Source organism: Rhincodon typus, chromosome 2 (genome assembly GCF_021869965.1).
Source record: "Rhincodon typus isolate 14 chromosome 2, sRhiTyp1.1, whole genome shotgun sequence".
Lineage (NCBI taxonomy): Eukaryota > Metazoa > Chordata > Chondrichthyes > Orectolobiformes > Rhincodontidae > Rhincodon > Rhincodon typus.
The window spans coordinates 91,731,588-91,745,189 of NC_063333.1; the positions used below are offsets into that span (position 1 = coordinate 91,731,588).

A 13,602-nucleotide genomic window follows, 5' to 3' on the forward strand; every position below is an offset into this window, starting at 1 on the left:
TACTTCGATCTAACATCCTCTCTTCCCAATGTAATGTCCTTTTATGGGAGTGGTACCCCATCTCATTTTCCTTTCTGCCTATCTCTCCTAAATGTAGAATATCCTTGGATACAGTTTCCAATCTTGGTTAACCTGTAGCCACATCTCAGGAATGGTAATTGAGTCAAATGTACTTACCTCAACTTGCCCATGTTGAAATGCAACAAAGTAAAAACCGAAAGTACTGCAGATGCTGTAAATCAGGAACAAAAACAAAGTTGCTAGAAAAGCTCAGCAGGCCTGGCAGCATCTGTGAAGGAAAAAACAGAGTTAATGTTTCGGGTCTGGTGACCCTTCCTCAGAAAAGTTCTGAGGAAGTGTCACTGGACCCAAAACGTTAACTCTGTTTTTTCCTTCACAGATGCTGCCAGGCCTGCTGAGCTTTTCTAGCAACTTTGTTTTTGTTCTTGAAATACAGTAAGATCTGGACAATATCCAGGCTTGGGCTGACAAGTGGTATTTGTGCCACACAAATGCCAGGCAATGTCCATCTCCAATAAGAGACAATCTAACCACTCTCCCTTGACATTCAACGGTGTTACCATCACTGAATCCCTCACTATTAACATCGTTGGGGTTACCGTTGACCAGAAACTCAACACAACTTGCCACATAAACACAATCGCTACAAGAGCAGGTCAAAGGCTAGGAATACTGTGGCGAGTAATTCACCTCCTGACTGCCCAAAGCCAGTCCATTATCAGGACATTGTGGGACATTAAGGAAGAAATTGTGGGGCCCCCAGCAGAGATATTTGTGGGTGACGTGCCAGAAAAATGGAGGGTAGCTAATATTATTCCTTTATTTAAGAAAGGCTGCATGGAAAAGCCCAGGTATTATAGACCAGTAAGTCTGATACTCGTGGTGGGTAGGTTGTTCGAGGGGATTCTGAGAGACAGGATTTACATGCATTTGGAGAGAGAAGAGCTGATTAGGGATAGTTGGCATGGCTTTGTGAATGGGAAATTGTGCCTCATAAACTTGATTGAGGTTTTTGAGAACATGATGAAGAAGATCGATGAGGGCAGAACGGTAGACATTGTCTACATGGACTTCGACAAGATTCCGCATTGTAGACCGGTTAGTAAAGTTAGATCACGTGGGATCCACGGAGAATTAACCAATTGGATGCAAAATTAGCTTGATGGTAGGAGAAAGAGGGTGGTGGTAGAGGGTTGTTATTCGGACCGGAGGCCTAAGACCAGTAGTGCTGCGCAGGGATCGGTGTTGAGTTCACTATTGTTTGTCATTTATATAAATGATTTGGATGAGAATATAGAAAGCATGGTTAGTAATTTTGTTGATGACACCAAAATTGGTGGTATTGTGCACAGTGAAGAAGGTTATCTAAGAGTACAAGGAAATCTTGATCAGCAGAGCCAATGGGCTGAGGAGTGACAGATGGAGTTTAATTTAGATAAATGCAGGGTATTGAAGAAGGCATTTGACACATTTGCCATCGTTGGTCAGAGCATTGATTATAGGAGTTGGATATCATGTTGCTGCTGAACAGGATATAGGTGAGGCTACTTTTGGAGTACTGCGTACTTCTATAGATGGTGTATTATTAAATTGGAAATGGTACAGAAAAGATTTACAAGGAAGTTACCAGGACTAGAGGGTTTGGTTGTAAAGGAAATGCTGGGACTTTTTTCCTTGGAGCATAGGAGGTTGAGGGGTGACCTTACAGAGATTTATAAAATCATGAGGGGCATAGATCAGGCGAATAACAAAGGTCTTTTCCATAGAATGTGGGAATCAAAACTAGAGGGCATATTTTTAAGGTGAGAGGGGAAGGATTTGACAGGAACCTGAGGGGAAACTTTTTCACACAGAGGGTGGTGCATATATGGAATGAAATGCTAGAGGAAGCGATAGATGCAGGATACAGTTACAACATTTAAACGACACTTGGACAGGTCCATGAATAGGGAAGGTTTAGATGGGCCAAATGCAGACAAAGGGACTAATTTAGTTTTGGAAACCTGATCAGCATGGCCGAGTTGGATTGAAGGGTCTGTTTCCATGCTGTATGATTCTATGACTCCACAAAGCACAAGTTGGAAATGTAATGAAATATTCCCCACTTGCCTGGATGGATGTGGCTCCAATAACACTCAAGAAGCATGACACTAGGTCTAGGTCAAAGCAGCCTGCTTGATTGGCATCACATCCACAAGCATCCACTCCCTCCACCACCAACGCTCAGTAGCAGCAGTATGTACTGTCTGTTAGATGCACAGCAGAAATTCACCAAAGATCTTTCGACAGCATGTTCCAAACTTGTGCCCACTTCTATCCGGAAGGGCAAGTGCAGTAGATACATGGGATCAGCACCACTTGCAAGTTCCCCTCCAAGTCACTCAATATCCTGACTTGGAAATATATCAATGTTCTTTCACTGTCACTGGATCAAATCATGGAATTCCTTCCCTAATGGCATTGTGGGTCTACCTACAGCACTTGGACTGCAGCCATTCAAGAAGGCAGTTCGCCAGCACCTTCTCGAGGGCAACTAGGGAAAGGCAGTAAGTGCTGCCAGCCAGCAATGCTTATGTCCCGTGAATGAATTAAAAAAAACTGTGCGTTGAAATCATCAATCTGTTTATGAATTCTAAACACTGTTAGATAGAGTCTCTTTAATTCACTTGTTTAACATTGTTCTCCATTTTGATTATATTTGATGCTTGCCACTGCTTCATCTGTCTTCAGTTTTTGCCCACTGCCTTTTATTAGTTTTGCTCCCCTTGATTCTGAGCTCCATCTTGGGTTTCCATCCTCCTAACTGCTAGTCCAATTTAAACTCTGGACAACTGCACCAGCAAATCTCCCTGTGAGGATGTTAGCCTGATCCTGCTACAATACAATCTGTTCATCTTGTACAGGTCCCACCTGTCCCAGATCAGGTCTGATGCCTCAGAAATCTGATACCTACTTTTCTGCGTCAGTTTTCTAGCCATGAGTTGAATCACTCAATTCTTCTATATCTATGCTCACAAGCAGGTTGGACTGGATGTAGTCTTCAGATCACTGCATTGGAGGAGCAAATTACTGCAGATGCTGGAACCTGAACTGAAAACAAAAATTGCACATTGGATCAGGCAGCATCCATGGAGACAAAGCTAGTTAATGTTTCAAGTCTAGATGACTCTTCATCAGGGCTGAAGTAAAGTGTGGAGGGGACAGCATTTATGCAACAGTGGGGCTTTGGAGTGTTGGGGGAGAAAGGATGTTGATAGTTCAGATTAAGTGATTGGAACGTTGAACTATTAACATCCTCTCTCCCCTGGCACTCCAACATCCCCAACCCCCAACTATTGCATAAATGCTGCTCCCGCCACACTTTACTTCAGCTCTGATGAAAAAAGATGAAAGAAAGTTAAAGAAAAGAGAAAAAAGCACACCCCATCCCTGTTTACCTAATTCACGACTCATTGAGCTTGAAATCCCCACTCCACTCATATATTGCTTTAAGGCTTCTGTATATATCATGTCGGGCGGCACAGTGGCTCAGTAGTTAGCACTGCAGCCTCACAGCGCCAGGGTTCGATTCCACCCTCAGGCAACTGTCTGTGTGGAGTTTGCATTCTCCCCTTGTTTGCATGGGTTTCTTCCAGGTGCTCCAGTTTCCTCCCACAATCCAAAGATGTGCAGGCTTGATGGATTGGCCATGCTAAATTGCCCCAAGTGTTCAGGGATGTGTAGATTAGGTGGGTTATAGGGGGATGGGTCTGGCTGGGATGCTCCAAGGGTCAGTGTGGACTTGTTGGGCCAAAGGGCCTGTTTCCGCAGTGTAGGGATTCTATGATGATATCTTCTTTGGAGTGATAATGTCAAGTGTCATTATAAAACATATGAACGTTTATCTCGGGAGCCAGGCAGCATCAGAGAAGTAGGAGAATTGATGTTTCAGGTCAGCAGTGGTGGGGGAGGTGAACCTGTACATCCTTCAATGTGGTCTATTGCCTCCGCTGCTCCCGATGTGGCCTCCTCTACATTGGTGAGACAAAGCGGAGGCTCGGAGACTGCTTTGTAGAGCACCTGTGCTCTGTTCGTGTCAAACGACAACACCTTCCAGTCGCGAACCATTTCAACTCCCCCTCCCACTCCCTGGGTGACATGCCCATCCTGGGCCTCCTCCAGTGTCACAGTGATGCCATCCGGAAACTGGAGGAGCAGCACCTCATAATCCACCTTGGGAGCCTACAGTCCAATGGCCAAAATGTGGACTTTACCAGTTTCAAAATCTCCCCATCCCCGGCCTCATCCCATGACCAAGCCTTCCTCTCATCCCCACCTCCTTGACCTGTCCGTCTTCTCTCACACCTTTTCGCTCCTCCCACCTCACTGACCAATCCCAACCACTGCCTACCTGCACTCACCCATCACCATCCCACCTACCTTCCCCAGCCCCATCCCTCCTCTATTTATTTCGGAGCTCCCTTCCTTCTCCCCCATTTCTGAAGAAGAGTCCTGACCCAAAATGTCAATTTTCCTATTCCTCTGATGCTGCCTGACCTGCTGTGTTCATCCAGCTCCACACTGTATTATCTCTGACTCCGGCATCGGCAGTTCTCACTATCTCTGAACATTTATCTTGAAAGGATTGCTAAACAGTGCAAAAGTGAATCTTTTGGATATTAACAAATGAGCTTAGCAAATGCTCTGCTAAAAATATACACTTAATCACACAAATAGCGGGTAAATTTAAAATACTGACAAATTCTGCTAGTAAATTGAGAAAAGACACAATTCATCAAGTAACACAAAATATATCTCTAGTTTTAAGCCTGAATATTTGAACAATATACCGTATTTTGTCCCTAGTGAAGGACCATTCCGACTTTCACTGTCCATTCAGTATGAATTTAGCTTTGTTATTGACTGGTGCTATAGGCTGCTGGATCCCAAAAACTATTTTCCCAAAAATATACTTTATTTATAAACTTTGTAAAAGTATGCTATGTACCTGTTCAAATTTATCATGATGCAAAGTGAAATACAGATCCGTTTCTTTCAACACAGTACATGAGCTGCTTCACTACAGTTGTCAATACAGGTTATATTTACACTACAATTTGCATTACATGCGAAGCATTCTTTCGTGCATACAGCTTCACCCAGTTTCTAGCCCCTCGGTGCATTAGGACAGGCAGGTCCAGTTTTGTGGCCTTTTCCACTGAGCCTTGAAGGTGGTTACCCCAAGCTTTAGTGTGTTTCTGCACCTTGAAATGTGTCAGTCCATAACACTGAGCAATTGACGACTCTTTGCACTGAAAATCAAGAGTTTCAGGCAGGTCAAAGAGCTCCTTTCCTAGAGTTGATTATTCTATCAAAGTGTGTGTCTCGGGAAACAACCTGTATAATTTAGAATCCTATGTTATGGAGCCTGCTCTTGACGAACCTTGACAAAAATCATTACATCTCTTTCTGACCCTGGTTTGCAAAGGTGCATTCCAGAAGGAAGAAAGTAAGCATACTGCAACCACATTGAGGGTAACATGTGGAGGGGTTGAGATTCCCGGCATGCAGGAAGGATCTGATGGGAAGTCCCTTCTCACTCCATCCAAGCTTTGTCTTCGTTTAAAAGTTCTGGTGATGAGGCATCCTGCCAAATGAGTTTGACAGTTGGCTCAGAGAATAATCCAACAGGATCCACCATTTTCTTTTTCCACAGGGCCTTGTTGATGTCACATACCAACCACTACCTGGAGGGCAAAGCAGATTTTCTGTGCAACCATTTTCATGGGAGACTGGTAATATGGCATTGTCCAACTGAATAATGAAGCATTCCCTGGTGATGTACATGGCTATCCTATGCAAAATTGGGGACAGGTAAAAACTCAGCACAAAGTGACACATGATATTTGTATACTAAAGATTCACTCACAATTGTTGAAGCTGTACACAAAGGTGATAATTATCATGAGCGTTGTGTTGAGTATGCTTTACCACTTTATCTAGGGATTTGTACATTGTGTCCAGCAGACATGAATCACTCTTGATCTCCATTTAAGTAGAAGATAGCTCAACTAATTACCGTGGCACTGGAGTAGGGTATGGGCCAGACCTGCACCAGGTCGAACCACTCCAACAGCACCAGGCATCTGATGTCTTGGTTCCTAATTGCAAGCTTTCACATGTTCAGTTTATGTATCAAATTGGGTATATGTTCTTTGGGTGTATGCTCATTGCCACAGCCCATTTGAGCCATATCAGCATATTCCGGGAGCCTGAACTGAAGATGAGGAGGTCAAATGATCAGTTGACCCAGTTCCCAAAGAACAGGGCTGTGTTATACTTTGGTTCCTAAAGCTAGTTTTAACTGCTCATAAATCTGATAACTGACAGTGAATCTGAGCAGATAACGATGACATTGTTCATATTCAGGGAAGCTTTGACATGACTGAGTCCACTGACTGTGTTTGTTACCATTCTTATGCTGTACCCTTCCTGATGAACTCAGCAGAAGATTTGATACAGTTCTTGAACAAGGCACTAGAAAGAGGACATTGCTGTCTGACTCCAAATTTGTTTAGAACATTTTCCAAAACCTGTCTATTGGATGAAAGTGTATTACTGATGTTTGCATGGAGTATTTCGGTCCAATTGCAGATTACGTTCACAAATCCCATTTTAGATTTCACATCCATATTGTAAGTGTAAGGTATTCTGTCAAAGGCCACCTTCTGGTTAGGGCTGAGGAGGCAAGTGTCCCTCCCGCTGGGTGCAGTGCAGATCTTGTCTGGATAGATCACCAGCTCCACAGCAGACTTGATTTGACTAGTGACAACCTTGGACAGAATTTTGTAGTCCACATTAAGTAATGAACTAGGCCATTAACTTCTGATTTTCTTCCTTCCTCTCCCCACTTTCTGCTTTACAGACTAGAGTAATCATTCCTTCTCTCATGGATTATGATATGCTGCCAGCTTGATGCATACCCTCTTATGTTTCTAGTATGTCTGGTCTGATCTAGTCCCAGTGAATACAACTTGTTACAATCCCAGGCAAGATTGCGATGTTATGTGACAATCTGATTAGGGACCAGTGAAGTTTGTTTTGTTTAAATTAGAAAAAGTTTGAGATCTGGATATTTACACTTTATCCTGTGGTTTTAAACATGAAAGTTTGGTTTCATGACTGGTCAAGGAGAAGGTAAAGTCAAGAACTGTCTTGAAACTTCGGCTGCTATTGATATTGTCTACTGTTTACACTATACACAAATATACATGGCAATCTGAGATATACCATGTTCAGAATTTATCACTACATTATTAAGAGACGGTTCCTTTAACTCTATCAATCATCCATCATCAATCTATATAACTAATGCCACCATACTATGCTATACATGCCCTGAGAGAAGCAGCTCAATGACTTCAGCACAAAGTTGCTCCAGGGTGCAAGAGCCCTTACACATCACATTGTTAGAGAATATAACCAGAAGATACCATAGTTTTCAACAAAAAATGTATTTTTTACAGTTTGAAAAGTAAACAATCTATGTTATAGTTAAAATTTATAATAACATTCAGAATTGGTTGAACACCCCATGCCGAACATCAACTAGATCATCACACAACTTTCTCAGAAACCCAAGCCCCAGATAACAGTGATCACTGTGAGGATCATAAATAAAAAGTTTGCCACCTTTCCAATGAATTTCCATTCTTTACTTCAAAGATGTAGCCTTGGAATTCCCTCAAAAGTCATACCATCACAGACTGCCTCAATGACTTCACATTATTAGCATTCAACCTCCACTTGTGAGACTGCATTCTGAAGGTTGTACTTTAGCATGAACTCACAAATACAATCCAGCTTGTTTGCAGATAATTAGCTTCACTAAGCTGGAACTGCCAGAATTTCAATGAGCTCCAATGTCTCTCAGTAGATTTTCTTAGCAAAGGGTGGGATGGTGGCAAAGCCTTACATTTCTTAGTAAAAGATGGGGTGACAGGAGGCAATGAGATGAGAGAACATATGTGTCACAGAGCAAAAGGCAAAGGGAATGCTAATAGTTGTAGCTCCAGTGGGGGTGTTAATAGTATGCGTTATTAACAAAACTAAGGTCAGTTCTGCTGAAATCAAAATTCAGAAAACGAGAACATTAGGGGAAATTGAGGAAAAATGGAGCACAGAGTTAATGGTCTTAAGTTATTGATGTCAATATTGAGACCTAGGCTGTAAAGTGCCTAAATGGAAAACAAGGTGCCGTTCCTTCAGTTCGCATGGAGTTTCACCAGAACGCTGCTGCGGACCTAGGGCACGATAACAAGATATTGCGTTAAAAATAGCAAGTGTTGAGAAAGTCAGAGTCACGTTTGGGGACTGAGCGGATGTGAACTGCAGTCCCCCAGTTTGCCTTTGTACTACTTAGAGGAATTTGCACTCGAGCAAAGAATGTTGTAGATTAGATTGAAAGATGTACAAATAAATTGCTGCTTCACACGGAAGGTCTTGAACGGGGAGTAGGCAGGAGGTAAAGTGTTCCAACTCCTAATTGCATGGAAAGATGCTGGGGACGGAGAGGGAAATGAGAGGTTGGGAATGACCGAGAAGAGTTTGTGCTCTCTTACCTTGCGATGGCCCAATAATGTAATAAAAGAATTCGATAACACACATGGTTAAGTTTGACTATGAAGTAATGCTTTTAGTTTGGTGAATGGCAATTGGTTGGGTGCTGGTCAGGGTACATTTTTTTTATTGCTATATATACATTTTTAAAAACGGTCTCTTTAAGGCTGGTTGCTGCAATCTGCTGCATGTTGTTTGGGGTGAAGCTCCCCCACCCTCTGTGAGAGGGACGGAGGAAGGCTGGAGCCAGCTGAGGCGGGAGCTTCACCGGGGATATGCGAGTGACTGCAGCGAATTCTCCAAGTTCCGGGATTCATGAGGCCTGTGCCCTCCTCCGGCAGATGTCATCGCGAGTTGGGTCCATGGAGAGGAGCTGTGCGTGTTGGCGGAAACGTGCCGTCTGGGGGTTTTCTTGCTGACACGTTCCAAACCCGGGGGCTTCAGTGGCGCGCGGCCCCGAGCCGTTGCCAGGAGACGGGCTGCGCGAGGCTCCCCCACCCCCAGCCCCCCTCGTGCCCGGGAGGAGAGGTAAAGACAGCGTGTTTGCTGCTGGTAAGGAGTGCGCTGCCTGTTGCTCTGCAAACTCGTGCACCTTCCTTCGTCAGGGGCTGAAGCGTCCCTTCCGCCGCCCCTGCTGATGCCTGACCTTTCCTGGCTCTGGGTGAGGGGTGAATTGTTTTGCTTTGGCGATTGTGTTGTGTGTGCTGAGTGCTGTCTGTCCGCACGGGAACTGAGTCTAAAGCTGCGGTTTGAGGGATCAATTCCCGCACCCGCAGTGTTGGGATTAGATAAACTGAGCAAATTCTGCATTTATCAGGGAAATAAAACTGCAGGTCAAAATTGTATTTATATTAGATGCATCCTACGATTTAAATATGCAATGATATATATATATATTTTAAAAATTAGTGCATTCACTGTATGTACATCACACGGTGCTGGCTAGCAGTTTCCAACCCGTCCCCGAAACGATTAACTCTCGTGGAGAGCTTTTAGACTGTTCAGCCCTCTATCTTTCTTCATTGTCAGCATTTGTATAAAATGCGGTGAATTGCTGCCGAAGCTCAAACCGGATTGAATGGCTTTTTGTTGTCACTTTACGAAGCAAACACGGCGCCGTTCGCTGGAGCAGCTATTTGGATATTATCGGTTAAAAGTTGCTTTGGTGGAATTATTGAACACCGCAGTGAAAGTTTGCTGGGTTTTTTTTTGCCTCTGTCCTCACCTCCACCCGCCCCCCCACCATAGTTTGAGAGCTAGTGCGTTGAGTTTTTGCAAATTTCAAATCCTTGAAGGTATCGGAGACCCGTTCCTGCAGCGAGTTGTTCAGGTTGAATTAACCCTCCTCAATCCTTTCGGACTTCAATCCACAGACTTGTAAATTGAATTTATAACTATCTCCCCTGTGCCGTTGTTTTATCTCCAACATGCCATGCCAAATCGAGGGCAAAGAGAGATGGTGCGGGAGATCTCACACCAAGTCCTATCGGAGTAAGTACCTCTCCGCGATTAGACTCATCGAGTTACACAGCAGGGAAACAGACCCTTAGGTCCAAATCGTCCTCGCCTACCCGTTATCCTAAATAAATCTGGTCCCATTTGCCAACATTTGGCCCATATTCCCCTAAACCCTTTCTATTCATGTGTCCATCCAGATGCCTTTTAAATGTTGTAATTGTACCAGCTTCCACCACTTCTTCTGACAGCTCATTCCATACACACACCACCCTCTGGTGAAAAAGTTGCCCCCTAGGTCGCTTTTAACTCTCCCCTTAAACCTGTGCCCTCTAGTTTTGGACTCCCCCACCCTGGGAAAAAGACCTTGGCTATTCACTCTGTGGTTATGCTGGGAACTGATAAATCTGTAAACAGATGAAATCAAACACTCCGTTTATGGTTTCATCTCATTCAGATCCTCTGGATGAGTTTAGCAGCACATATCGGATGGCAGTTACAACAATCTGCAACTGGAAATGAAGGGAATTCAATGAAATCAATCAGAGCTCATGTGTAGATGTATTTGTTAACCTACTACCCTAACAGTAGTGGGCCATACATGTGCAGAAGTGAAGACATATGTATTGAAAACTATGACAGTAATGTTTAGTTTCATTGTGAAGCCTCCATTACCGGTGTATGCAAATATTACAACAATGTGGACGTGAGGTATAAAGTGCACAGTAGTTGATAAATTCCAGATGTGTTACTTTCATCTTGGTCAAGCTTGTGTAGGACGCGGTGAACAAAAGAAATCTTTCTCCATATTTCAGCCAGATTATTATGAAATGCACAACACCTCACTGGCTTGTCTTCTACCCCATTTAGTGAATATAAAGCAGTACAGCTTCCTCACACCCACCTCCTTTATTATTTCCTGGTCCTTCCTGCCATTTTACACACCCTTCTTCCTCTTCGGAAGGTTTTGATACAGTACTGGGGTATTATCAGTAGGCACTAGACACCTTTGGATATCTTGTTCATATGATCATTATTTAACTCGCAGCAGTGGCTGTAGGTTACTAACATCAAATGGTACCAAATTATGCCCAGCCCTGTCAATGCATATGTAATTGCAGTAGCGTTAATGGGCAGCAGTCAGGAATCCTGGCTGATTTTTCTCTTTTTCATTTCGGATGCTGAATTCAAATGTCTGTCAGTATCAGAGATTTAACAGAGAGCAGGGAACTTCCCAGCTTTTTTGACATCATGGCATAAATTCTGAGCATTGGTAAACTCCCTTTTCTGGAAGATTGTGACTTAAGTTTGGATACTGAAGTGTGAGTAGCAGTTCTCAAACATGTTACCTACATGATTACTATCATGTATGTTCTGAGACATTAACTGTCAATCATTCTACAATAGGCAGCTTTAGAGTGAAGCCTGATCCTGTCACTACCGAAATCCTTTTTACAGTCACATTTCCTGAATAGCTAACTAGAGGAGGATTGATTTCCTTTTCCTAACCAAAGAACACTGGGTGAATTGCAGCTATCACAACATTTGGGTCACATCAGCTAATGTGGCTTAACCGTTGCTACATGCTGGATCCTTCCCAGTCACTGATACTTAATGCTGTAGCTGCTCTCTCTAACACTGAAGATGTGCTTTTTATTATTTAATTCAATTATCTTTACCATTAAAAGCTTTACGTGCAGTGCACATCTCTGTGACTGTTGTGCCTAATTCCACCCATATTTCATGTAGTAAATTCCCCATAAAATTTCACCTACTGGCCATTTTTGATAACAATAATTTGCATTAATTGACCACCTTTAAAATAATAAAACATCCCAAGGTGCTTTACAAGCAATATCAAACAAAATTTGACACTGGGTTCCATGAGGAGGTAGACCACATGACCACTTGTTCAAAGATGTAGGGCTAGATTTTTATGGGGTGTTCCCACTGGGTATGGTTTTGGGGGTGGGGGTGATTGTTGATAGGGACATGTAAAATATATAGGTTGGCTAGTCCACCAGCTTTCTACACACGACATAATTTGCTAGATGGGCAGGCACAAAAATCAAAGGCCCACCTGCCATAATTAAATAATTTACTCTTACTTCAGCAAGCTGATTGACCAGACAGGAGTGGGCGTGCTGTTTTTAATGGCCTGTGTGAGAAAAGCTGGGAAGAATGGATTGCTTCTATGCACCAGAGGGCATTCTCATATATATCAGCCCACTTTCCTTGCCACCAACCTAACAGAAACCTAGCCTTCAATCACCTCTCTGTGGGTTCTAGTATCCCTCTCCAACCTAAAACCCAGAGACCTATCTTTCTGGGGCAGCCATGATCCTCTTCAGCCTTCGTCTTGCAATCCTAGCAGTGTCCACCACCGAGGCCTGGTGCTGCTTGAAATGATGGATCTGTTGGACAAACGGATTAACAGGTAGCTTCTGACAGTGTGATTTCCTTTCAGAGAGGCAGAAGTCTCACTGTCGAACCATTCAGTTCACCCACAGTGAAGTACAGCTTTCCTGCACAATTTTCTTCCCTTGAGGGTGTGAGCAGTCTGCCGTCTGTGAAAGGCAACCTACAGGTTACAGCTCTCAAAGAACTATAGAGAAGCTGAGGTTTGGGGATGGAATTTCAAGGCTTTGAGCATTGGAAAAATGAAGGCACAGCCTACTTGTATAATACGGCATTCTTCAGGGCAACATGAGTAAGGCTGTGGGAGATCCAAAGTCCAGTAGTTACTGCTGTGAATGTAACATTGCATGAAAAATAGAAATAAAGGGTAGAGAATGGATCATTGAATAATTTTCATTTTGCCTTTTCTTCATGTTAGCTGGCAACCTTATTGACATATATGTGTGGCCATAAGAATTATTGGATAGGGTAGCATTGCATTTGTTACTGGATTAATTGTATAAAGAGGAGGATAAATTATCTATAGAATAAGAGTTTAAATCTCACCGTGTCCGTTCCGGATTAGAATTATGTTTCTTCAAAAAGAATTTGGAATCATCTTCATCTGTGCCATTTAATCTTCCCTCATCACACTTCCACATAGGCTCTGGTTCAAGGCTTTTAGATTGTCAGAGCTACATGGCTTAATTAGGAGAGGTCATTGTGTTCACTTCTGATAGCCACAGGAAGGATGTGAAGGCTTTGGAGAGGATGTAGATGGAGTTTACCAGGATGCTACTTGGATTAGAGGGTATGAACTATAAGGAGAGATTAGAAAAACTCAGGTTGTTCTCCCCGAAGCAGTGGAGGCTGAGGGGAGACTTGATAGAAGTCTATAAAATTATGAGGTGCACAAACAGGGTTGACGGTCAGAATATATTTCCCAGAGTTACAACGTCTAATACTAGGGGGCATGCATTTAAGGTGAGAGGGGGAATGTTCAAAGGAGATGTGAGGGGCAAGTTTTTTACACAGAGAGTGGTAGGAGTCTGGAAAGCGCTGCCAGGCATGGTCATGGAGGCAAATACTATAGAGGCGTTTAAGGGACTTTTAGATAAGCACATGAATATG

General features: G+C 43.2%; 1 protein-coding gene across 7 annotated transcripts in view; it reads left to right on the forward strand.

The window, feature by feature from the left end:
* The first annotated feature begins 8,818 nt into the window (after positions 1-8,818).
* Positions 8,819-13,602, forward strand: part of lrrc3b (leucine rich repeat containing 3B) — a 59,522-nt gene continuing 54,738 nt past the window's right edge. For 3 of the 7 annotated variants that reach the window (XM_048618283.1, XM_048618289.1, XM_048618314.1), the window contains exon 1: positions 8,819-9,171. The gene's annotated coding sequence lies outside the window, so the exon portion shown is untranslated. The other 4 variants (XM_048618274.1, XM_020527565.2, XM_048618306.1 and 1 more) reach the window with 3 other exon arrangements.